Raw genomic sequence first — 24,167 nt, forward strand, 5'->3', positions numbered from 1 at the left:
GTCCTCTGTGATGCTTACTAACTTAAAGAGAACTATGAAAGGAAATAATGAAAGAGAACCAAGAAATGTCATTTAGTTTAAGTCAACACATTTTAAGCCTATTGTTTAGGGGTCTTGAGGTAGTTTTTAAATTTATGATCATATGTTTTTTTCTTTGAAATGTTTTACCTACAAAAAAATTGACCACTTATTAGCGTAATTCAACTTAAAGGTTCTGAATAGTGCTAAAGAAACATCCCCACTCATGATTGCTTTGAATAGTTCTGTTACTAAGTTAGAAAGTTACTAAGTAGCCTTGCTAATAAACTATTGAATAATTTATATGTAAAACTTTAAATCCTAAAAAGAGGTGAGAAAAAGATAGTGCTAACCTGTTTTAATAGTAATCACAAAAGAATTCATTATGGAAAAACATGGAATATTAGGACACTGCTGAAGCCCTGCAAGAAACCTCACCTTAGAATAATAATGCTCATGACATATAGAGGAAAGGTTGGTAAATTCAGCACACACAGTTCATTAACGGATTTTACTATATTTGGCTTGTGTTGATAGCCCATAACTCTAATTATGGATGTTCAATGATGTTTGTGAGAGCACTGAGACTAACCTTAAATGGTTAGATCACAAAAATACGTTGGTGAAAATTGAGGAAGTGTAACATGGAGTCAGGAAAACACTTTTGTTGCTGTTGGTGAGGAAAGGGAGCTTAGATGCTGCAGAGAATCATGAAGGAGAAGAAAAAATTGAGGCAGATTGAGTCATGGTAATTTATTTTACCAGATAAAGTAAAATCATGTCAGAGAAACAATTACCTACTTAACACTGATCCAAATCCTAAACTCCTTAAGGAGTGGATGGATAAATTCCTACTCAGAACACAACATTGTTGAAATGAAAGGACCATGTTATCATAGTTACCATGTAACACTAACGCCTTCCATTCATGTAAGTATGAACATTATTTTCCCTTCCTTTTAGTTGAAACCAAATGCAAAATGTCACCCTAAAGGTAGTATTTTTAAAAATAAATACATAAGTTATCCATTTTTTAAAGTTAAAATTAACAGGACAGATAAAAAGGTACACATTCCGCCATAACTCAGATCTGCCAAGAGGCAGAATTTTTATATGTAAGCACAGTCTGAAGACTGCTTTTAACATAAAAAAATCATAAAATTAGAGCATGTTAGAACTGGCTGGTTGTGATTCTGGCCTCACTCTTCCTCAAAATGCACACATGCACATTGGTCTAGAGAGAACTCATGCCTACAGGTTACTACTACTTACATAAACTGCTTAGTTTATACATTCTCATTTAAGGAGGCTATAGGTATTTGTTAGAATGTGGGAAAATAATCTAATACTTAATATTATTCTCCATTTTATTGAATGAATTTTTATTTCGTAGGTAGAAACTTAAGAGGTTTTATTTATTTATTTTTTTTTGAGACAAGGGCTCCATTCTGGCCTGGAACTCACTATCTAGCCCAGGTTCCTGCGTCAGCCTGCTGAGTGCTGAGATTACAAGCACAGGCACTGTAGCTTCCTAAGAGTTTCTAGTTGCCAATATTCAACCATTTTTAACCTACAAAAATGGATATTTACTATATTTCAATCTAATATGTTTTAATTATTCTTGCCAACTGTGTTCTACTCAAACAGTCCCTTCACTACTTAATATATAATGTCTTGTCAGTTTGGTCCTACAGTCATTCCTAGAGAACTTGTTAGAAATACCTTCTCTCTAGCCCTATCCCAGAGTAAGCTGGAATTTTCATTTTAATGAGACCCCAGCCAAGTGGCCTATGTATTACAATTTGAGAAGCACTGGGCAGCGAATTCCTAGTCTGCTTGAGTGTGTTCCTTAACTTTATCCCACACTCTGTATTATTAGATCTATCCAGCTTGACACTCCAGGTTCCCAAAGCCAAAAACATTCTAGGGCTGAACTAGTGATTCAGAGCACTATGGAGGTAGGGGGGTGGATTTTTTGGTTTTTTTCCTTGAATGGGGTTTGTTTTTAAGTAGTTAATTTTCTTTCCTCTCTGGATTCATCCTTCTGATGTTGGGGGCTGAGAGAAAGAATTAGTAATAAATTTTTCTTAACTGTAAAATCCATATTGCATGCAAATGTTCACTTTTTAGTGGTACATTGGGTTCTCCTGGAAACTCTCAGGTGACCTCCTACTGCACAGTTCCTTATTCAACATGGGTGTCTGATGGTCTTGCCCTATCTCCGCTAATGTCTTAGCTCTCTCCCTGAGAGGCACACATGGCCTCTTGCTGCTAGAATCCTTTCCCCCAACCCTCAAGTATCAAGATGGTTCAGATCTGGTGGCCCTGTCTCACACAGCATTAATCAACCTACAAGATGTAGAAATGTCCACTTCCTCACCGTGCCAAATGGTGGGAATGCAGATTTACTTGAGAGCTCACTCCCTGGCCAGGTATTTATCTCCAAGTCTCTCTCCTGTTCAGGTAAGCACAAGGCAGTATCAACAAAACTGCTAGTGGACAGGGTTTCAGTCTCCCCTTCTTATAGTCACCTCCGGTTTCTCTACGTTATTCCACTGGAGTCTTATTAACTCGGGGTGGGACAGGGATGAGAAGGAAAGGAAATGCCAAGGTACCAGGAGCCTAAGAAGACATAGCTTCATTGATTCTTTTGTGTTCTTCCTCTTCCTAAGTGTTATGCTTCTGTGGCCTGAGAGAGTAGAGTTGAAGGTTTTGGCTATGAAAGGTCGTTTTGTCCTACTTTTAATCCTGGCTGAAGGAGTCAGACAACAAATATTGGTATTTAGAAGGTAAGAACTGATGTTCTTTGTTCCCTCCTTGGGACTTCACTCTGCATCTCTTGCAGGTGTTATCTGTATCTATCTATTACAGTGTTACATATTCTTGCTGGTCCTCAAGTACTCAGTTACTAGCACAGAACTAGTTCATCATATTTTCTTAATTAATTTCAGTTTACCTCTTCTTTGTACTTCATACACATTACTAAAGCTACCTTTTGACAATAATCTGCCTCAATAGTAATTTGAGATACAAATATCTTTTATCTAGCATTTTGCTTTTCCCTTTCATTTCATTCATTTAACCATTCATTCACCCCAGGCATTGGAATGGATGGTGTATACACAGTGAAACCCATGGTTTTCCCTCCCAGAGTTCTGTCACGTGGTATTAGGGAAAATAGTTAATAAGAAAACAAACATTAAAAATATTATGAGGGAAATAGTGAACACAGTAAGAGAGAAAAACTGTGGGTATTGTGTAGGGGGCAAGTGAGAAGAAAACTTGAAACAGTATGGTTAGATCTTTTGAGACAAAAGGTTGAGGAGTCTGGCATGAGAAAATTTGATGGGGGAGGGGCGGGAGGATGCATGCAAGGCTACAGCATGTGCCAAAGTCTGAGAGGAGAGAGATGAGCAAGGAACTGAAAAGAAGTTTCTGGATGGGAGTGTTAAGGGAAGAGGAGCAAATGATAGGACATGAGGTTGGAGAACTAGGCAGGGGCCAGATCAAACAGTATTGTAGCCATGATTAAGAGTGTGGATGGAATGGGAAATGATGAAAGAGTTTTTAGAAGCAACATATGATTTCACTGATATTTTCAAAAGACTTTTCTTATTTCTCTTTGGAGGACAGACTGAATAGGGCATTCATGATACTTGAGACACACAAGAAGAGACGCTAAGTAGGTAATTGGAACCCAAAGGAAAGCTGGAGGCTGGAATTAAAGATTTTTGAGTCACTTTAATCATTTCTACATTCCAACAAAAATTGTAAAGATCTACAGCTGCCATTCTCACCCAAGCCACAGTTCTCTGAAATGCTTATTCTTTCAGCTTATAGATAAGTGCCCTAAAACTCAGAGGAATTATTTGACTTGCCATTGTGTCTCAGCTTTAGGAAATAGTAGTAAGATTTAAGACTTGACTATGAAGCCCATAATACCACCCCATATTACTGCACTTCCTTCTATTTTAAATGGATGAGAAAGAATGAGTGATTAAATCATACATATTTCTTTTTTTTGAAAACTTACCTTATATTCCCTATTGTGTATAATCTTAAACCTATTTTCCAGTTCGCCCTAACCTGGTGGTAAAACTAGGGAAGTTAATGAAAGGATGGACAAGAGAGGTATTATGAAAAACATCGACACTATTTGTGATTGATGGAACATAGGGAGCTAGGGGAAGACTGACCAAAGGAGACAGGAGAATTACACAAAAATAATTACCACTTATAAAAAATGTTCATCACTTAAATGGGATTTCTTATGTACTAGGTACTGTTAATACACACACACACACACACACACACAATCTCCTTTCAATTACCATGAGATGGGACTATTATCCTCATTTTACTATTATTTTTTGGTGGTACTGGGGTTTGAACTCAGGGCCTCATGCTTGCTAGGCAGGTGCTCTACCACTTGAGCCACTCTGCTAGCTTCTATTATCCCCATTTTACAGATGAATAAATTAAAGAACAAGTGGGGGGAATTCAGTTGGAAGAAAAAAGTTAAAAATACTCAGTTTACAAAAAGGAGTAAACAGAATTATATGAGTTACATAAATCGTGTTTAATGAGATGGTTTGGGCTGGGGGAGAAAAATTTACGATCTGTAATCCATGAGGCAGGATTTTTGTTCCATGGAAACAGAATGTGGAAGATGGAAAAGTTGAGAAATAGATTTTTTTCTAGATTTTTCTCAGACCATTTGGACCGAGTGGAGAAAGGCTAGTTCTTCAAAGAAAATCACCAGAATAGGAAATGAATAGAGTAAGGAAGAAAGGAGAAGTTGCGAACCGAATCTTGGGAAATACTCAAGAGACAGAGGACTGAGCAGAAAAACTGAGGATTATCATCAGGCTTTTGTAAATAATTAAACAGAATGTGAGAGGGAGGAGTCAGAGATGAACACAGGTTTGATCCTGGTGACTAAGAGGACAACAAAACCATTAAAAAGGGCAAAGGTATATGTTCTAAAAGATGGGAGAATAAGGATAGATCACTGTTTCTAGAAAAAAAATCCAACATTCAAACATCCACACCAGGAAAAGCATTCACACACTCGTCTGGCTGCAGCCTACCTTGTAAGCATTATTGACCTTCCTTCCTCTCTTGCTAACTTTCAGTATTAGAATTCTCAATTGCATGTCACAGAAAACTTCTCACTGGTTTAAGCAATAAAACAAACACATGCAAGAATTTATTGATTAGCTTAACTGAAATATCCAGTGGAATCTATCCACATTGATTTCAGGGCAGGAAACCAATCTGCTCTCTGCCACCCACCATGGTACTTTCCTTCTCATTATTCACGAATAGAAAGATGGCTCCAGGCCTCCATTCTTGCAGACTCAAATCCTTTGGAAAAGAGGTAACATCTTTCTTGGTAACCACAACCTAAGAGAGGGGATGGACTCAAATATGTTTTCCCTCTAGTATTCTACAGGACCATATGGACTGAGTGGAGAAAGGCTGGTATTTCAAAGAAAATCACCAGAATAGGAAATGAATGCGGAACAAGCAGAAATGTCTACTAAACCTCCTTCTAATGAACTATGATGTAATTAATCAGGCTTTCCCACTGCTCCCAGAAAAATCCTCAAGTGGAGCCAGGGAGCTGATTTAAGTTCCTCCTTTATAAAAAAACAAAACAAAAATTTTTTTTTGGAAACAATGTCTCGCTATGTAGCCCAGGCTGGCCTCCAACTTACTATCCTCCTGCCATACCCTCCTTTAGCTGGGATTGCAGGTGTGCACTATCACACCCGGTTAAGTTCCTCAGTTTTGATGCTCTTTTTTTTTTTTCTCTGAGCATACAGCAAGAATTTCACATACTTAAGATTTATGTTAACCTGGAAGGATCTTGGAGTCAAAACAGTGTTTTTGTTTTTGTTTTTTTAAGACAAGAAGATGCCTCTACTTCAAGTCCAAATTACTAGGAATTGGGGTTATAAAGACTTCCAGTAAAAGCACTAACCAAGGAACCAGTGCAAATAGAGTCCTTGTTCCTCCGCATTATAGTGTCATTAGGCTTTTAATAAAAGGTTGGGGGGAACTGCAAATGAGCAAATACAAGCCCGCAGCCGAGGGCACCTGCCTGGGGTCCCCAGGCACACCCACCACTAGGAAGCCACCCAAGCCGCGCTTCTCCAGGAGCCGGGGAGAGGGTGTCACAGGCTGTGCAGGCGCCTTCCTAATCTCCAGGAGAGACGTCCCTGCCAACACTGGAAAACCCTAGCCCTGCGTCAGCCAAGTGTTTTGCTTTGCGCGGGGAGCAGGGCCCCTTTTCTGGACTCGGGATCCCTCACTTGGCAGGGAACTCTTCCTTCTCTAGTCCTGGCGTCAGGGTGAAAGCCCAAGTCGCCGGGACCTAGAGCTAGCGCTCCCCGCCGCCGCACCCTCGGCCCGGCGGGGCCCCGCCTCCCCTGCTTTCCAGCAACCCGCGCCCTCGGGGCCGGCGGGACGAGCGGAGAAGAGGAAGCCGGGAGATCCCGGCTTCCCTGGGCGGCCCCGGGGCGCGAGGACGCTGGAGCGAGGAAGCAGTCTCGGGGGCGCCCGGAATCCTCTGGCGCGACCCCGTGTCACCTAACGGGGCAAGTCGCATGCGCGGCCAGACGCGCCGGAGAAGGCGAGCGCGAGGGGAGGGGCGAACGCCGCCGAGCCCGGCCGGCCGCGGTCCGGGGTCACGGACGGCGCATGCGCCGCGAGGGAGCGCAATCTCGGACGCGGCTTGCGGCTACCGGCTTGAGAAAGGAAACCCCGGACGGCGAGAGCGCGAAGGAAATCTGGCCGGCCCGCGTGCGCGCTCCCGGTGAGTGCGCCCCACCGGGTGGGCCCCGGTTTCACGGCCGACGGTTGGCTTGCCGCGGCGGCGCATGCGTGCTCCCGGGGCCGGTGGAGGAGGAGAAGGCAAGGGAGGGGGAGGCGGAGCGGGTGGCTGTAGCGGTGAATTTTGAGGGGTGGGGGGGGCGCCACTCGCAGCCCTAGGTGCTGTTGGCGCTGGGAGCCGCGCAGTGTCCTGGACGTAGCCGGTCAGTGGTTCCGAGTCCCCGCAGCCCGGAGTCCCGGGTGGGGGAGGGAGGAAGCCGGAGCCGCCGCCAGCCTCACGGTGAGGGTGAGGGCGCGGGCGAGGGGAGGGAGCGGGGGGCGGCGGCCAAGTGAGGGGAGGCGGGAGCTGAAGCCCAAGTTTGGCGTCTTGCTCTGGGTTGGATCTTCTCGGGAGTTGGGCGGAGGCCGGCGGGGGCTGAGGGGTCCTCCGGGACAGCTGGGGTTACCTGCGGGGCACGGGCGGGATCGGGGTGCACGGCGCGGCCCGGCGGCCGGGTGGGGGTGGGGGTTGCTGCCCGGGCTGCACCCGCTTCCAGCGGCTGGGCGGTCGCGACAGCTGGACCGGGTACCGAGAGGACTGTCGCCCGGGACCCGCTAGGCCTTGTGACCCACTTTATTCCTGTCACCACTTGGGCACGTTTGGAGCGGCGCCCAATGGGGCGCTGGGGCGGCCAGCTCCTCCGGGGAACCCCCGCCCTCGCGGCGCCGGCCCGCGCGCGGCGCTCCACGGTCCGAGCGGACGCCGCCGCCGCCCGAGGGCTGGTTCCGCTGGTGGTCGTGGTTCCGGGGCTCGGCCCCGGGGAGCGCGGTGCGTGGGGGACAGGCGTCCTGACAGACAGAGAACGCCATGCCAGTCGCCGTCTTAAAATGCAGCTCTGGATGTCTTCTTTTACAGTGCAAGAAAAGCACAAGAAGCAAAGTTTTACAGTGCCCTGCTCCCCGAAACCAAAGTACAGGTAATTCCGCATGAAGATTGCGCTCTGATTTGTCGCCCTCAGGGCTCCCAGGAGGAAATTGTGGAATACAGTTTCCCCGCACCTGCCTGAAAATACACGCTCTAAAAGATCGTGGTAATGGTTGCTTCTTCCTGAGACACATGCCTTGGGACACCTCAAGTGGGGTTTGTTTTAAAATCCTTGGGGAGGAAAGGAATTGGTGGGTTAAGTAGAATGGCATGGGAGGTTACTAGACATGTGGTGGGACGAGTCAGTACCAGCTGTGAAAGAGGAGGAAGCTTTTCCTGTGCCCACATGGAGGTGGGGGGTGGGGGTGGGAATCAGAAACCTGCCCTCAGAGAGGGCCTGGCAGCAAGGCGGACAGGTGTGAGGGCGCCTTTCACACCTGCTCTGCACCAAGAAGCTGGGAGATGTTGGAAAACTAGTAACGATGAGGAGGTGAGACTATATTATGGATTCATAAGCTAGACTAAGCAAAAATCCCCCTCCTCAAAATAATGTATGTGATATTGTTGCTTAATTTATGGTGAGTTTTGGTCATTTTCAACATGGTTTCTCAAAAGATTGAAAAACATAAGGTAAAACTAAAGAAACTTACAGGATACATTTCATGGCCGATTATACTTTAATTTTTAAGATGCTGAGGTCACACACAAGTGCAGTATATATTTTTTTTCTTTTGAGCCAGGGTATCCCTGTGTATCCCAGGCTGGCCTTAACTCAAGATCCTCTGCCTCATCCTCACAAGTTCTGTGATTACAGGGGTGCACAACCACACTGGGCTGACAAATTCAATTTTTAAAGGCAGTTACTTGAATAAAATGTTTTAATGATATTGCTTACATTTGGCATAATGATTGGATTATGCTGCTTTCATAGTGAAGTTCGTGTTCTCAATCTGTTTGCAGGAGTTATATATAATTGTATAAAACTTTATTTAGCCCTCAAAGTTTGAACACTCCATTACAATGATAATAAACTCGATTGTCTAGGATAGTATGCTTTTCAGATTGGGAAACTTCTTTTCCTTAAGGAAATCAAATATGAACCCTGGGGGAATGTAAATTCCTGTGTGTGTTGGGGGGGGAGGGGAGGGGAAAGGAAGGGGAGAGAGTGAGAAAGAATGAGAATGAATGGACAGTTTATTTCTTAGGAAAAATAGAACTAAAATGCAGATTTCTGTTGGTGTAAAAAAAAATTTTTATAAGTATGGATTGTAAGCATTATATGAATGATTTTTTTTTAGTGCTGCTAACCTAACTTTTTGGGGTTTTTTTTTTTTTTTTTTTTTTTGGCAGTACTGGGGTTTGAACTCAGGGCCTCATGCTTGCTATGCAGGCACTCTACCACTTGAGCCACTCTCCCATCCCTAGCCTAACCTTTTTATTGAGGTTAAAATTGAAAAGGGTGTTGTTAAGAGTAGTTAATTTTAGGAAGGTCGTGCTCAAACTCCCTGTGGTGATCAATAGAGTGTAATCAAAGTAGTTAATAGTGGGTAATAGTTGCTGTAGGCATTTTTGTTAATGTTACCAGTATTCCATATTATGTATAAATATTCTAGGATATAAATATTCTACACACTCTTTGATGTGTAAGTGTGTAGTAGCCACTCTCGTGCGAAATGGCATTTATTTTTCATTTGAACTCCATGTATGTTGATCTTCCCAATCTTCCTCACAAATGGAATTACGTTTCAAATTTTTATTGTGGATTTTATTTTTGAAGTTACAGAAATAAAGTGGTACTCTCGAGAAGTTTAGGGAGTACAGTCTATTTTTACCAAGTGAAAACCCTCCTTAAATATTTCTATTTGTATTGCACATGTCTCCCTGGTCATAACCACTGTTAATACTGGGTGTATATCATTTTAGATTTTTGTGCATTTACAAATGTGTTCCTTTCAGTCTTGAAAATTGAATTGTAGGGTTTTGTTGTCTTTTAGACAGTGTCTTGCCATGTAGCTGAGGCTGGCCTCAAACTCAAATTGTCCGCCCAGCCTCCCCTTGGCTTGTTTTATAGGCAGGTACTACCACGCCTGACTCGTTGTATTCTTGAATGATTGCTTCTCCAGCTTTTTCACTTCCAACAGGCAAGGGAAGCGACTTGGAGTATATCAGAAAGTTTAATGTGATAGACACCTTAGGAAGTAGTCATCTTTTTCACTAGCGATGGGCTAGTTGGTGTGGAGGTATTTACACTTGGCAGGGAAGTGAAACTGATGTGAAGTTTATCTGGGATTAAAGACTTAGATTCCATGATTTTTATATAGGACTCTTTGGTACCCAGTTTTTAGGATCTTTGGCTTTAAGGGGAGAACTCTTTGGTTGAGTTTATGCTCAACTGATCACAAATAGTATACATCTCTCCAACTTCCCCAGAGTACTACCTTTCTAATAGTTTCAGACAGTTGTTATTGATTTGTTTTTTAAAACAAGCTACAAACAGTGTCCAAGTCTTAATTCTTTTAGGTGATAGAGTTTGCAGAAAATTCAAGTATTAGGACTGTTTATGGTTATGTAGGATATCTAGAAATATGCAGGCTGGGCATGTAGCTCAGTGGTAGAGTGCTTGTCTAGCATGCCCAAGGCCCTGTGTTCTATCCCCAGCACAACACCCTCCGCCCTCAAAAAAATCCCAAAATTTTTACATGAATGGTATGTGCACGCATATCTGTATGCATGTAAGATGTCAGTAAAGTTTTAAACATTAAATACTTGCAAAAAAATCCTTTAGAAAAGATGCAGTGCAATTCACTGCTGTAAGCTTGAGTTCAGTGTTTGAACTCTTAATACATATGCTTATAATAATTATAATACAAGATAGGAAATGACAGATTTTATTGCCTTTTTTTTTTTCTCCTGGTAATGAGGGCCCTGCACATCCTCGCTAGTGCTCTACAACTGAGCTACAACCATAGCCAAGAAATGACAGATTTTAGAAGAAAAAATAAAAGTTTAAAAGGGTGAGGCTACTTCCAGCATGTTGTTTTGTGGGTATTTTGTGTGTTTTGAGAACAAATGTGAATCCCAGTCTTTTAATTAGTTAAAGAAAGAACAAATAATCTTTGAAAAAGTCAAATCTTTGCTTTAATGTTAAAGGATTAAGTTGAATTCTTTTAGTGGGTATCTATGGGACTGATGACTATTTTAATTTTTTTTTTTGAAGCTTTGCCATTGGAAAGAGCCATTTGCTGTTTTGATACTTATACAACAGCCTGTAATCTTTAGATTTTGGGATTGTTGGAAATATATTAGGAAGTTTAATTCTATGCGTTAACTATTGTCTACCATCAAATATGTATTAAAAGGATGTTGTTCCTTCCTATCTCAGTTTTTTTCCTCCAAGAGACATACTTAGTGTCATTTATCCCTCACATTTTTATTTCTGGTGCAGTATCAAATGTTTATTTGCTGTGAATATTTCATTTAATTAAATTTCTCCCCATGTTGGGAGAAAAACCCTGATTCCACACTGTAGGAGAATCTTTTATTTTTTTGGGTGTCTATTTTCTTATAGTACTTTGCAGATGCATAAAGTACAATACTTTTTGAAGTGTAGTTTCTTGTAGCTATTACACCTTGGACATTACCTCTTCTTTACTGAGTCTGAAATATTGAATGAAGTTGTATGACTTGAATAGCACTTTTAAGTGTCAGAGCAGTTTAATCTTATTGATTGTTTAATTATATAACACAGTTATAGATTGCTTTACAGCCATTTGTTAATAGCCTGTAAGGTGTAATTTTCATGAATTAAGTGAATATGTTTTCTTCTCCATGTTTTTGATTATGCAAATGCTACGTTACCTAAACTCATTCTTAGAAACATAGTTTCAACTTTGAGTTTCTGTTTCAGTCATATATTTCTCAAAGAAATAATTGTGATTGTTGTTGCTGTTATTACTACTTTGGGCAATATTGAGGTTTGAACTCAGGGTCTTGTGCTAGCAAAGCAGATACTCTTGAGATTGAGCTGAATCCCTAGCCCTTTTTTTTCTTTAGTTATTTTTTGGGTAGGGTCTCCCATTTTTATGCCCCATTGTGCCTGTTTATGTTTCCCATATAGTTGGGCTGACAGGGTGGAGTGCTATCATGCCTAGTTTTTAAATTTTGGTTTTTTTTAATTTGAAGCCTGGAAATCTAAGAGAGAAATCACTTGTAAAAGTGAATGCTTTGAATTGCACTTGATTTTTATACCATGCTGTTTTGGATAAGATTGTTTATCTTTCTGAAACATTTTATTTCTACATTAAGAAGATCAAATATTAAAACAAAAAAACCCACACTTTTTCAAAAATTTTATATTTAGTCAGATACCTATATTTTAAGTTGCATGCATCACAAATATTGGAAAATGGAGATATAAGTTGATTTTTTAAAAAATTGTTGTTGTTTTTATTTTGAGACAGGTCTCACTATGTAGCCCAGGCTGGTATTGAAATGATTTTGTAGCTGAGGCTGGCCTTGAACTCTCATTCCTCCTGCCCTGCTCAGTCTCCTCAAGTGCTGGCATTATAGTTGCATGATGCCATACCTTGTTTCAAGTTACAGGCTTGTGATGTATCCGTCCGCTGTAGTGCAAGCTCTCCTGCTCACTTAACAGCAGATCCTCAACACATTTTCATGGAGTTTTTCTTACAGCAAGTGATTATTTTTAATAGCTACGTAGTGTTCTCACCTGTTTTTGTAGTAATCTATTCACCACTGTTTTTCTGTTGTTTGCATAAATTTTTATTTTTAAAATAATGATCAGGTGGATTTGAAACTTGAAAAAAAAATTGATAGTTTTCAAAAGAAGTAGACTTCAAATAAGATGGTGCTGAGTTTTTGTTGATAACTATAACCAAATTAAGCAGGAACTTAGTGCATTTTGTTGAAGACATGCTGTAAGCGTATAGTTATCTAATCATGATCCATCATAATGAAGTTAATCCAAGATTTTTGTAATGGCATATTTTCTTTTTAAAGTATGTTTTACTTTGAATTGTATTAAGCTGACTTCTGATTTACGAGCATAAATCATATGGACAGTAGTGTTCTTGTACGAACCTTCTTAGTAGTATTGTGGTATGTAAAGTAGTCTTTACACATCCTTAAAGTTTAAGCTATAATGTTTTTGTACAGTGGTCTTAAGTTCAGTGGAGAATTTAAAAAATTGCTCCAAAACCATTTCCTTAAACAGAAAGTCTAAACACCAGCAAATAGTCCTTTATCATCCAAAGAATCAACTTAATATAGGATATCTGTGACATTTCATTCATCTCCTAGGCATATAATTTTAACGTATGTTGCATTTTCTGGTTTAAATTGGAAAGTAAAAGTGGCACAGTGAACTACTTTCAAGAGAAAATAGATATCTTAAAGTTTAATTGTTTTAATGTATTGTCTATTATTGGAAATTACACATTTACTCATGTTTCTATAAGTATTCTTATAATGACTCCGTTTTTTAAGCTTTTATCAATTTTGGTATATTTTCTGTTTTCCATCTTCAGTGAATCTTGTTTTATTTTGAAGAGAGCAAGATTCTGTAGTTAGTCTGCTTGGCTCTGCCAATGACTTGGATGTTGGACAAATTATGTTGCCTCAATTTCTCATCTGTAAGTGAATAATGCTAGTTACAATGTTATGTGGAGATTAAATGAGATAATGCATGCACATTACTTAAAAAACAAATGTCACATAATGAAGTATTCAGTCGTTCTAATGATTATTCTTCCTGTTTTCGTAGTATGTGCTAAACATGGCTCTTTTTTTTTGGCTCTCAATAAGTTGCTTATTTAACCATGTTACATGAGAATAATATGTTACTAGAACATGTTTCCAAGATACATGGTATTGTATATTTCTTTTAAAAACATTTACCAAGTAAAGTTTTGATTCACGAAACTAATGAGTGGTTTTCTTTTGTCTAAAGCTTAAATTTTAGTTGAAATAATAGAAATTACTTAAGGAAAAACTCTACAAATTAAAATTTTAAAAAGTTGAGACTTAAATTTTGTTTTTTAATTTATATAGTTCAGTAAAGTTTAATAGATTTTTAAATTGGAAGCAAGAAGAGAAATGAAAGAAATATTAGTGCTTTAGTTTGGATCTTAAGTGTCCCCTAAAGGTCTATGTGGTAAAGGCTTGTACCCCTTCTGCCGCAGTGTGGCACTCTTAGAATGAGATGAAGCCTTAGAAGGCAGGGCCTAGTGGGAATTCTTTAGGTCACTGGGGGTGTGCCCTTAAAGGTGTTTATGGGACCCCAATATCTTCCTCTTTCTTTTTCTTGTCATGAAGAGTTGTTTTACCCTGCCATACATTTCCTCGCATCGACAACTGGCACCCCTTCCCCTATCTAAAGGCAGTGGATCCACCTAAATGGACTTGGAACCTCTGAAATCCTGAGCCAAAATAAACTTACTCTTTTTGAGTTCATTATTTCAAGTATTTGTCATAGTGATGGGCCTACACGATTAGTCAGTGAAAAAGCTATTTTTAGTTCTTAATTTTTCTCTCTTATCAGAAAAAATGATACAGTTATAATTATGGAGGTATCTTAGTTCACCAATAGAGTATTGATTAGCTTCTTTTTAGACTCGATCACATTATTTTCTGTAAATCTGTTACTTTGTTGTTGGTGTTAATCACTATTGAAATTTACAGTATTGATCCTTTTCTTTCGGAAAGTTTTGTGAAAGCGAATTGTGCACATTGGAAAAGAAGTAAAGTACTAGAAAAGTGAAAGAAAGTCTGATGAAAAATCATGAAAATCTCAATGATAAGACTCTTTTTGTTGGGAGTGGCTGTGGTAAAATTTTATAGCAAGTGGAATTTGGATAGATTTGTACATATTTTTTTTCTGTCATGTTTTCTGAATGCCAGAAAGTTTAAATCTTCAATAGTTCATTTATACTTTTGCTCCTAACAGTTGAGTTTGTAACTACCATCAACTTCAACTTTTCTGTTGTTAAGACTTTGTGTTTGTTTGTATGGGTTTTTTTCCACCCCAGTACTGGAGTTTGAACTCAGGGTCTCTAACTTGCTTGCCAAGTACTACCACTTGAGCCATGCCCCAAGTCCTTTTGCTTTTTTCGATTTTCACATAGGTTCTGCTGCTATGTGGTGGGATTGGCCTGGGAATGTAAGCCTTGTACCTCTGCCTCCGAAGTAGATGAAATTATAGGCAGTCACCATTGCTGTCTTGTTTCTTTGTGGTTTGTTTTTTTTCTTTTGATGTACTGAGGCTTGAACTCAGGGCCTACACCTTGAGCCACTCCACCAGCTCTTTTTTGTGTTGGGTATTTTTGAGATAGGGTCTTGAGAACTGTTTTTCTGGGCTGACTTCAAACTGCGATCCTCCTGATCTCTGAGTAGCTGAGATTGTAGGCGTGAGCACTGGTGCCCAGCTTGTTTTTTGAGACGAGGTCTCACTGTATAGTTGAGGTTGGTGTGGAACTGTGAACCTCCTGCCTCAGCCTCCCAGGTGTTGGGATTTGAGGTGTGTATAACCACGCTTAGCTTGTAATACGTTCTTTTTCTTTAGTGATAATTCAGAGATAAAGTCATGAACCTTGACTTATTAGTGTGGAATGAATTACTACTATTAGCATTCCCAGTACTGCCATTTCCTTATAAAGGTTGAATTCCTCTTTCAAATTTTTTGCATTATTATAATCCTATATTTTATTTAGAAATGTTAAACACCCAAACCCATATGGCTTTGGGCAATTTTGAGGGCTCTTTATTATTGCATTTTTATATTCCTGTCTGGGATCATTTTCCTTCTGTATGAATAGCACCTTTCGGTATTTCAGTATTTTAATACTGGCCTACTTAACAATGAATTTTTTTCACTTTTGTTTGTCTGAAAATATTTTAAGTTCAACTTTTTGGAGATATTTTCATTGGCTATAAGGTCATAGATGGTAGTTATTTTCTTTCAAAATTAAAAAAGTGTCAGTGCTTTCTGGCTTCTTTTTTTGTTGAGCTACTAGTCTTTTATCGTTATTATTGTTGTTGTTGTTGTTACTTTGAGACAAGGTCTTGTTATGTAGTCCAAGCTAACCTTGAACTCTCCATGTAGCTGAACCTGGCCTTGAACTCTTTTATTTTTGTGAGACTGGAGGTTGAACTCAGGGTTTATATGCTTGCAAAGCAGGTGCTCTTCCACTTTAGCCACACCTCCAGTCCTCTTGATCCTCCTGCCTCTGCTTCAGCCTTTTTTGATTTGTTTGTTTTTGTTTTCTGACAGTACTGGTTAGGGCCTCTGCTTGCTAGGCAGACACTCTACCACTTGAAACACAGGGTCTTGCATTTTTTTGCCCACAACTAGCCTTGAACTGTGATACTCCTACCTACCCCTCCTGTGTAGCTGGGGTTATAGGCATGCACCACCAGGCCCACTTTTATTTATTGAGATGGGATATTGTTAACTCTTTCCCTCATATAGTGATGCCTCCTGAGTAGCCGAGATTACAGGTATGTCCCACCATGCCTGGTTAAGCTGCCAGGCTTGTTGTGAAAGTAATGTATCAGTTATATTCTCATTGAGAATAATGTGTCTTTATTTTTCTTTGGCTACTTTTTAAGACTGTCTTAGTTTTACAACACTTCTGCTATTCTGTGTTGACATTCTTTTTAAGTTTAATGATTTATGTTGTAGAGTTTTTTAAATCTGTAGATTGATACCTTTAAGTTTTGGGAAGATCTCTGTTATTACCTCTCTTCCCCTTCTTTTCGGGATTTATTTATACGTATATTACACGTAGTAATCATATTCTGTGTCTCAAAAATTTTTTGCCTCTGAACCAGATGCCCGTGCCTCATGGCTATAACCATAGCTACTTGGGAAGCAGAGATCAGGAAGATGGAGGTTCAAAGCCAGCCTAGGCAAATAGTTTGTGAGATCCTGTCTTGAAAAACCACATCACAAGAAAGGGCTGGTGGAGTGATTCAAGTGGTACAGTGCCTACCTAGCTAGCGTGAGACCCTGAATTCAAACCCTAGTACCGCCAAACAAACTAAAACAGAAAAACCCATTTTTTTTCCCCTCTATGCTTCAGTTTGTGTATCTTCTGTTGATCTGTTTTCTGGTACAACAAACTATCTTCCCTTTTTTAAGATCAGTCTATTGTGTTGTGAATTTTACATTGTAATTTTGAATTCTAGAAAATTTATTTGCTCCAATTTTATAGATTTTTTTTAATACTCATGTTTTGAACATATTAATTATAGTTACTTAAATGCTCATCTTTTACAGTGTCAGCATCTTGCATTGGTATGAGTTTATATCATTCATTTTTCTGTTAGTTATTGGCTCTGTGGTTGTATGGTTCTCTCTCTTCTCACATTGCTAAGTTTTTCAAGAAATATGTCCATTTTATTGAAGTTGATGAGTTGCTGGCATAAAGTTGTTTGCAATATTCTATTTCTATTAATATCTGTAGAAAACAGTCTAATGTCTGTACAATTCATAGATGTTTAATATTTATGTCATTTGTGATATGAGTAATTTAGGCCTTCTCTTTCTCTTACCAGTTTGGCTAGATGTTTATTAATTGAGATTTTCAAAGTGAGCTTTTAGTTTAACTGATTTCCTTTAGTTTTTCTGTTTTATGTCTTCTCTTCTACTCTAATCTTTATTTGCTTTCTTTGGGTATAATTTGCCTTATTTAGTTTCTTAAAAAGAAATTGACTTCTACCTTCTTTTCTTTTTAAACATTAAGCACACTGTACACTTGCAACTGCTTGCAATTTTTGTTACATTATATTTTTGTTTACTTTGAATTTCTTTCTAGTTTTTTTTTTTTTTTTTTTGGGTGTAGGGGAGCAGGTGTTGGTACAGGGTCTTGCTGTGTTTCCCAGATTGGGCTCAAACCCATGAGCTCAGGGCCTCCTTCTTTCTCAGTTGCCTCGGTAGTTGGTCCTCTGGGCACATGCCACCATGCCTGGCTTCTCCTTTCTCTTTTATGTCTTCTTTGGTCTTGGATCATTTGTAATGTGCTATTGAGTTTCCAAAGATTTGGGGACTTTCCAGAGACTTTTCTGCTATTTTAAATTTAATATCCATGTGATGAGATTGTTTTGAATTTATTGGAGTTCATTTTAAATAAATGTGAGTATGGTCTATTTGATAAGTGTCTCAGTGTACTTAGATGTGTATTCTTTGTTGGGTGGAGTGTTCTATAAATATCAATTAGGTCAAGTTGGTTGATTGTTTTATTTATACCTTATTATTTTTGAATGGATGCCAGATGTGATATTTTCTGCCAGAGGATTGTATTATTTTTCTGTCACTGTGACAAATACTTGAAATAAGCAACTTAAAAGAGGAAGGGCTTATTTTGACTCTTGAGAGTTTTCAGTCCATGGTCACTGTCTCCTTTGTTTTGGGCCTGAGATGAGGCAGAGCGTTGTGGCCGAGAGGACATGATGGAGCACAACTGCTCATCTCATGGCACCTGGGAAGTAGAGAAAGAGACAGAGGCCTGAGACAAGTTAGAGCCCCCAAGACAGGCATGTAGTGACCCATTCCTCCAACTAGGCTCCATCTCCGGAGTTTCTATAACTCCCAGTAATGCCATCAAATAACAAATCCATCAATGGAGTAATACATTGATTAGTCAGAGTCCTCACCCTTCAACAAATGAACCTTTTGGGGCTCACTTCATATCTAAACTGTAACAGGATACTTACCCTTTCTTCTAGGCAGATGAAATAGGGAGATAATCACCTTAAATTGCAGTATGACTGGCTTTTATTTTGATAAAAATTGGGTTGTTTGCTTATTATTGAGGTGGAGAGCCCACCCTTACTTTAGATATATTCTGATAAGGCTTTTGACAGATGTTAGATACTAGAATTCTGAAAATTTTCTCCCAATCTGTAGCTTGCCTTTTTATTTTCTTAATGATGCCTCTGAAGAGAGTTTTAAATTTTGATGAAATCAGATTCATCTGTTCTTTTATGCTTCATGGTTTTTGTGTCCTAGCTAAGAAATATTTGCCTACTTAACAGTTTTATCTCATGTGTTGTCATTGAAGTTTTAAGGTTTTGCTTTTACATTTAAGTCTCTGGCTCACTTCAAGTTGATTTTTATCAAGTATGAGGAAAGGATTGGGATTTAAAAGTAACAAAAATATCATTTGGCTGTATGGGTTAACAAACTTTTTGGTGGTACTGGGATTTGAACTCAGGGCTTCGTGCTTGCTGTGCAGTATCTCTATGACTGAACCATGCCCCCAGCCCCCAGCCCTTTTTGCTTTTGTTTTTCATGAGTAGGGTCTTGTGTTTTTGCCTGGTCTGGTCTGAGCCACAGTCTTCCTATTTAGCCTCCCAAGTAGCTGTGATAACAGACACGCACCACCACACCCAGATTTATTGTTGAGATGAGGGGAGGTCCATTTTGCCCAGGCTGGTCTTGAACTGCGATTTTCCTGATTTTCGCCTCTCCAGTAGCTTCTCTTGCAGGTGTGAGCTCCTTGCCTGATCGCAAACATACTTCTCTGGGCGTAGAGAGTACAGAGATGAGGTGTAACAGATTTGACCTTTGGCAAGGGCCCTCTTTCTTGTTTTTGTTTGTAGACAGCATTTTGGTTTTTGTTGTTGTTTGGGCTGGGGATGATATCCAGGGCCTTGCACTTGCGCTCGCTCCATTTGCTTTTAGTTTGTTTTTCAGATAGGGTCTCTTGCTAACTTTGCCCGGGCTCATACCACAGACGTGCACCACCATGCCTTTCCCTGACAGCCATCTTTGTTTTGTGTTCTCACAGAAATTGGGAGGGGGGTGGGGAGGTAGTAGAGAACTCTCTGGGATCTCTTTTTTTTTTTGTAGGGCATAAGTCCCACTCATGAGGACTCCATCCTCATTTTTAATTACCTCCTAAAGACCCACATTCTAATACCATTGCTTTGGGAGTTAAGACTTCAACATGTTAACTTTTTTGTTGCTGTTATTGGTGGTGGGTGGTTATTAGTTTGACAGGCTCTTGTTATGGTAGCCCAGACTGACTTGGACCTTGTTATGTAGTTAGCCTGAAAGTCATGATCCTCCTGCCTCAGCCTCCGAAATGCAGGAATTACAGGTGTGCACCACCACACTTGGCCTTTGCGTATTAATTTTGGGAAGACCTAGACTTTCAGTTCATAAGAGAGGGGTTAGAATTTCAAATTGAGCAGAAAGAGAGGTCTCCATTGAAAAGTTTACTATATAATGTAGCAGTGAAATGACAATTGCAGAAGAAAAGTGGAAAAGAAGATGAGGATTTGGATAAAAATTAAGTATGCCAGTTGCCTCTTCTTAATAGCTAGGAATCCGTAACATTTGACATCAGCAAGTATAGTAAAAGAAGTACTGCTGAACAGCAGAATGCTAAACAGTAAGAAAGATAATGTTGTTAGCTGAAACTGGTGATAAGGGGGGAGGAAAAAGAAATATGTTTTATCATAGCTTATAATAAAGAATGAGTAGGTAGCATAAATTAATAGAAAATAGTTCATTATATAAGGTAGTGTAAGGTGACTGCTAATACAAATGCTAAGTTCATTAAAAGTTCAGAGCTATGCAGCATATGAAGCAAAGATGGAAGTGAGACAATGACTAGTACTTTGTAGTTTAAATTTATTGTGAATAAACACCAAATACATGCAAAATAGTAAAGCATTCATATATTTTCAAACACCAAATACATGCAAAATAGTAAAACATTCATATATTTTTCAAAAGGCAAAAGGAATACTGTAGGGTTATTCAGGAAAACCTTAGTGGTGGAGGGCTTCAGTGGGCTTCTATTAGATGATAAATGTGTGAGATAAACAAAAAATTAAAGCTGTATAATAGCTAAATGTATCAATTAGTAATCAAAATTTGATGCACAAATTGAATCCTGTCTTAAAAATAGGTTATACTTTTTTTCCAAACACCTGTGGATAGTATACAAAAATTGAGCATAATGCTAGATCGTAAGGAAAACTTCATTGTATTCCCCAAAGGTGGAATAACATATGGCTCTCCATCTAACACAGTAGCCACTAGCCACATGGGACTGTTATAGTTAACAGCAGCTAAAGTCTATCTAGCTACACTGAATATGTTCAGTAAGAGTGAGTGCCTTTGGAATAGGGAGGGAAGAAAGCAGGTTGAAGACAGTCTATGTGAACTAAATCCTCATCTTTTATAGCAAGGGGTCAATAGACAATTTTGTATATTTTAATTTTACTTTTTAACTGATACACAAAAGCATAAAGTTTATACATATTAACTGGGCACCAAGTAATGTTCAGAAGGACATGAATAGTATTTCACAAGTTAAACACAATTTATGTACGCAAAACATTTATTGTTTCTTTGTTGTAGAAACTTTCAGAATCCTTTTTTGTAGCTTTTTGAAATCCGCAGTACATAACTGTTATGTATCTGGTTACCATAATGTGCAGTAGTACATCAGAGCTTAACTGTAACCGAATACATCCTTCCCCACAACTGTCCCCAGCCTCTGGTAGCCACCATTGTACTCTGAACTTCTGTGCAGTCGGTACTTTCAGATTTTACATGAAAGATAGAGATCATGTGGTATTTTTCGTTCTGTGTCTGGCTAACTCCAGTTCTAGAAAACCACAGAATTTCATCCTTTTTTCAAAAAAGTTTTTTGTTAGTTTACAATAGTTGTATGGGGGTTGTGACATTTCCATATATGCATATACTGTACCCCCAGTTTGGTTCATACCCTCCATTGGTTTCTCCCCCTCACCAAGAATTTCATTCTTTTTCATGGCTGAGTAGTATGCAATCACGTATTTGTAGCCCATTTTCTTTATTCATCAATCGACAGATGGGCTGTTTCCATTTCTTGGTTATTATGAGTAGTGTTGCTCTGAAGATGGGAGGGGAGATTTCTCTTCACACTGGTTTCAGTCCTTTGGATGTATGCACGGTAGTGGAATTGCTGGGTCATGAGGTAGTTCTCTTTTTAATTTTTTGAGGAACCTCCGGACTGTTTTCCATCATGGTGTAAAGTAAGCCCGCCCACCTTATCTACAGATTTGGTGCATACAGTTTTGACTAAATATGGTCAAAAAAATCAAAATAAATTTCTAAAACAAAAATTTTAAATTCCCTCTTGCACATTCCTCAATTTAGTTGATATGGAAAAGCTCTCAGTCAGCCCTTGATTATCCTTTAAATCTGTATGTGACCTGCTGAATGTTTCCTGCCTTTAGTTTTGTGAAAATCTGCCTCCCAGAAAGCAAATGGTGCTCCTAAAAAGCAAGGTAAAAATGAGTGTGCTTAATTGAAGTCATAGAGTGAAAATTTGAGATTTGTTGAAAGGCTGCATGGTATGTCTTCAGCAGAATTTGGGGTGCCATTTTGTAAAGAATAATTCAAGCATCCACAGTACAGCCCTGAACTCTGTATCCTGAGCATTTGTGCTTTTTCCTCAATGTCGGTCTTGAAACCATAGACCCACTGGTACCACAGTTACTGTACTAATTACATTCCCACCAACAGTGCACGTGGATTCCCTTTTTTCCACATCCTCACCAGCTCTTGTGAGCTTTAGCCTTTTTGATTTTAGTCATTCTAATTGGGGTGAGGTGATATCTCATGGTTTTGATTGACATCTTCCTGACAATTTGTGGTTTTGAGCATTTTTTCATGTACCTATTGGACATTTGTATATCTTCTTTTGAGAAATGTGTATTTAGATCTATGACCTGTTCTTTTTAAGTTGGGTTATTTATGTTTTTGCAGTTGAGTTTTAGGAGTTCCCATGTATTCTGGGTATCAACCCTTTGTCAGAGGTGTATATTCCAAATATTTTTTCCCGTTTTTTTATGTTGTCTTTGCACTCCTTTGCTATGCAGAAACTTTCTAGTTTTATGTAATCCCATTTGTCTATTTTTGGTTTCGTTTCAAACTTGTGCTTTTGGAGTCTTGTCCAAAAGAATCCTTGCCCATTCCAGTGTCATATCCCCCTTTGTTTTCTTTTTGGCAGCGCTGGGGGGTTGGAACTCAGGGCCTCATGCTTGCTAGGCCTGCCTTTTACTGTTTGAGCCACTCTGCCAGCCCTTTTTCATTATGGGTTTTTTTTTGAGATAGGGTCTTGGAAACTATTTGCCTGGGGCTGACTTTGGATTGTGAAATGCCATCCTCCTGATCTCTGTTCCCTGAGTAGCTAGGATTACAGGTGTGAGCCACCTGCTCCTGGCTCTCCCTATGTTTTCTTCTAAGAGTTGCATAGTTTCACGTCTTACATTTAAGTCTTTACTCAACTTTAAGTTGATCTTTATAACTGTGAGAGATAGGGGTCTAGCTTCAAGCTTCTGTGTATGGATATCCAGTTTCTGTAATGCCATATAAGAAGAGTGTCTTTTCTCTGATTTTTAGTGGTGGTACTGGGGTTTGAACTCAGGGCCTCAGGCTTGCTCCTACAACTTAAGCCATGCCCTCAGCCCTTTGTGTTTTAATTATTATTCAATAATAAGGCCCACAATGGCCTTGACCAGTATCTTCCTATTTCCTGGGTAACTAAGATCACTATGCCCTGCTTAATAATTGAGATGGAGTCTCACTAACTTCTTGCCCTGACAGGCCTCACACACACCTCAATCCTTGTATTTTTTCTGTCTCCTGAGTAGCTGAGATTATAGGCATGAGCCATTATGCCCACCTAAACACTATCCTATCTTTATTATGTGTTCTTACTAACATCTTTGTCTAAAATCAGCTGTATACAGATTTATAGGTTTAGTTCTATCTCTCCATTCTGTCCCATTTGTCTGTGTCACTTTTTATGCCAATACCTTGCTGGTTTTGGTTACTACAGCTTTGAAGTATGTTTTGATTCAAGCAGTGTAATGCTTTGTTCTTTTTTGCTCAAAATAGGTTTGGCTATTTGGGGTTTGGTTTTCATACAAATTTTAGAATTATCTTTTCTAATTTTGTGAAGATGTAATTTTTTTATGGGGATTTTACTGAATCTGTAAATTGCTTGGGGTAGTATGGATACTTTAACAATATTGATTGTTCCAAGCCATGAACACACAGTGTGTCTTTCTACTTTTCTGTGACCTCTTCAATTTCTTTGATCAGTGTTTTACAAATTTCATTGAAGAGATCTTTCACATCTTTAGTTTATTCCTAGGGGGAGATACATATATATACACACGCACATATATGCATATATACCTAGTATATACATGTGTGTGTCTGTGAAAGTGTGACTTCTGTTTTCGATAGTTTGCTATTGGCATATCACACAACAGTACTGAGTTTGTACATTGATTTTGTATCTTGCAACTTTGTTGAATTTAAGTTTTTTGGTGGAATTTTGGGTGTTGTATATATAAGATCATGTCATCTATAGACAGTGAC

At 39.3% G+C, this 24,167-nt stretch overlaps 1 protein-coding gene across 6 annotated transcripts in view; it reads left to right on the top strand.

Annotated features, from left to right (window-relative positions):
• Nucleotides 1–6,763: 6,763 nt before the first annotated feature.
• The window catches only part of Clock (clock circadian regulator), a 107,748-nt gene continuing 90,344 nt past the window's right edge, over nt 6,764–24,167 (top strand). For 3 of the 6 annotated variants that reach the window (XM_074042212.1, XM_074042216.1, XM_074042218.1), the window contains exons 1-2: nt 6,764–6,838; nt 7,751–7,811. The gene's annotated coding sequence lies outside the window, so the exon portion shown is untranslated. Of the gene's footprint in view, nt 6,839–6,981; nt 7,136–7,750; nt 7,812–13,391; nt 13,411–24,167 lie in introns of those variants that run through there. The other 3 variants (XM_074042213.1, XM_074042215.1, XM_074042214.1) reach the window with 2 other exon arrangements.

Source organism: Castor canadensis, chromosome 9 (genome assembly GCF_047511655.1).
Source record: "Castor canadensis chromosome 9, mCasCan1.hap1v2, whole genome shotgun sequence".
Lineage (NCBI taxonomy): Eukaryota > Metazoa > Chordata > Mammalia > Rodentia > Castoridae > Castor > Castor canadensis.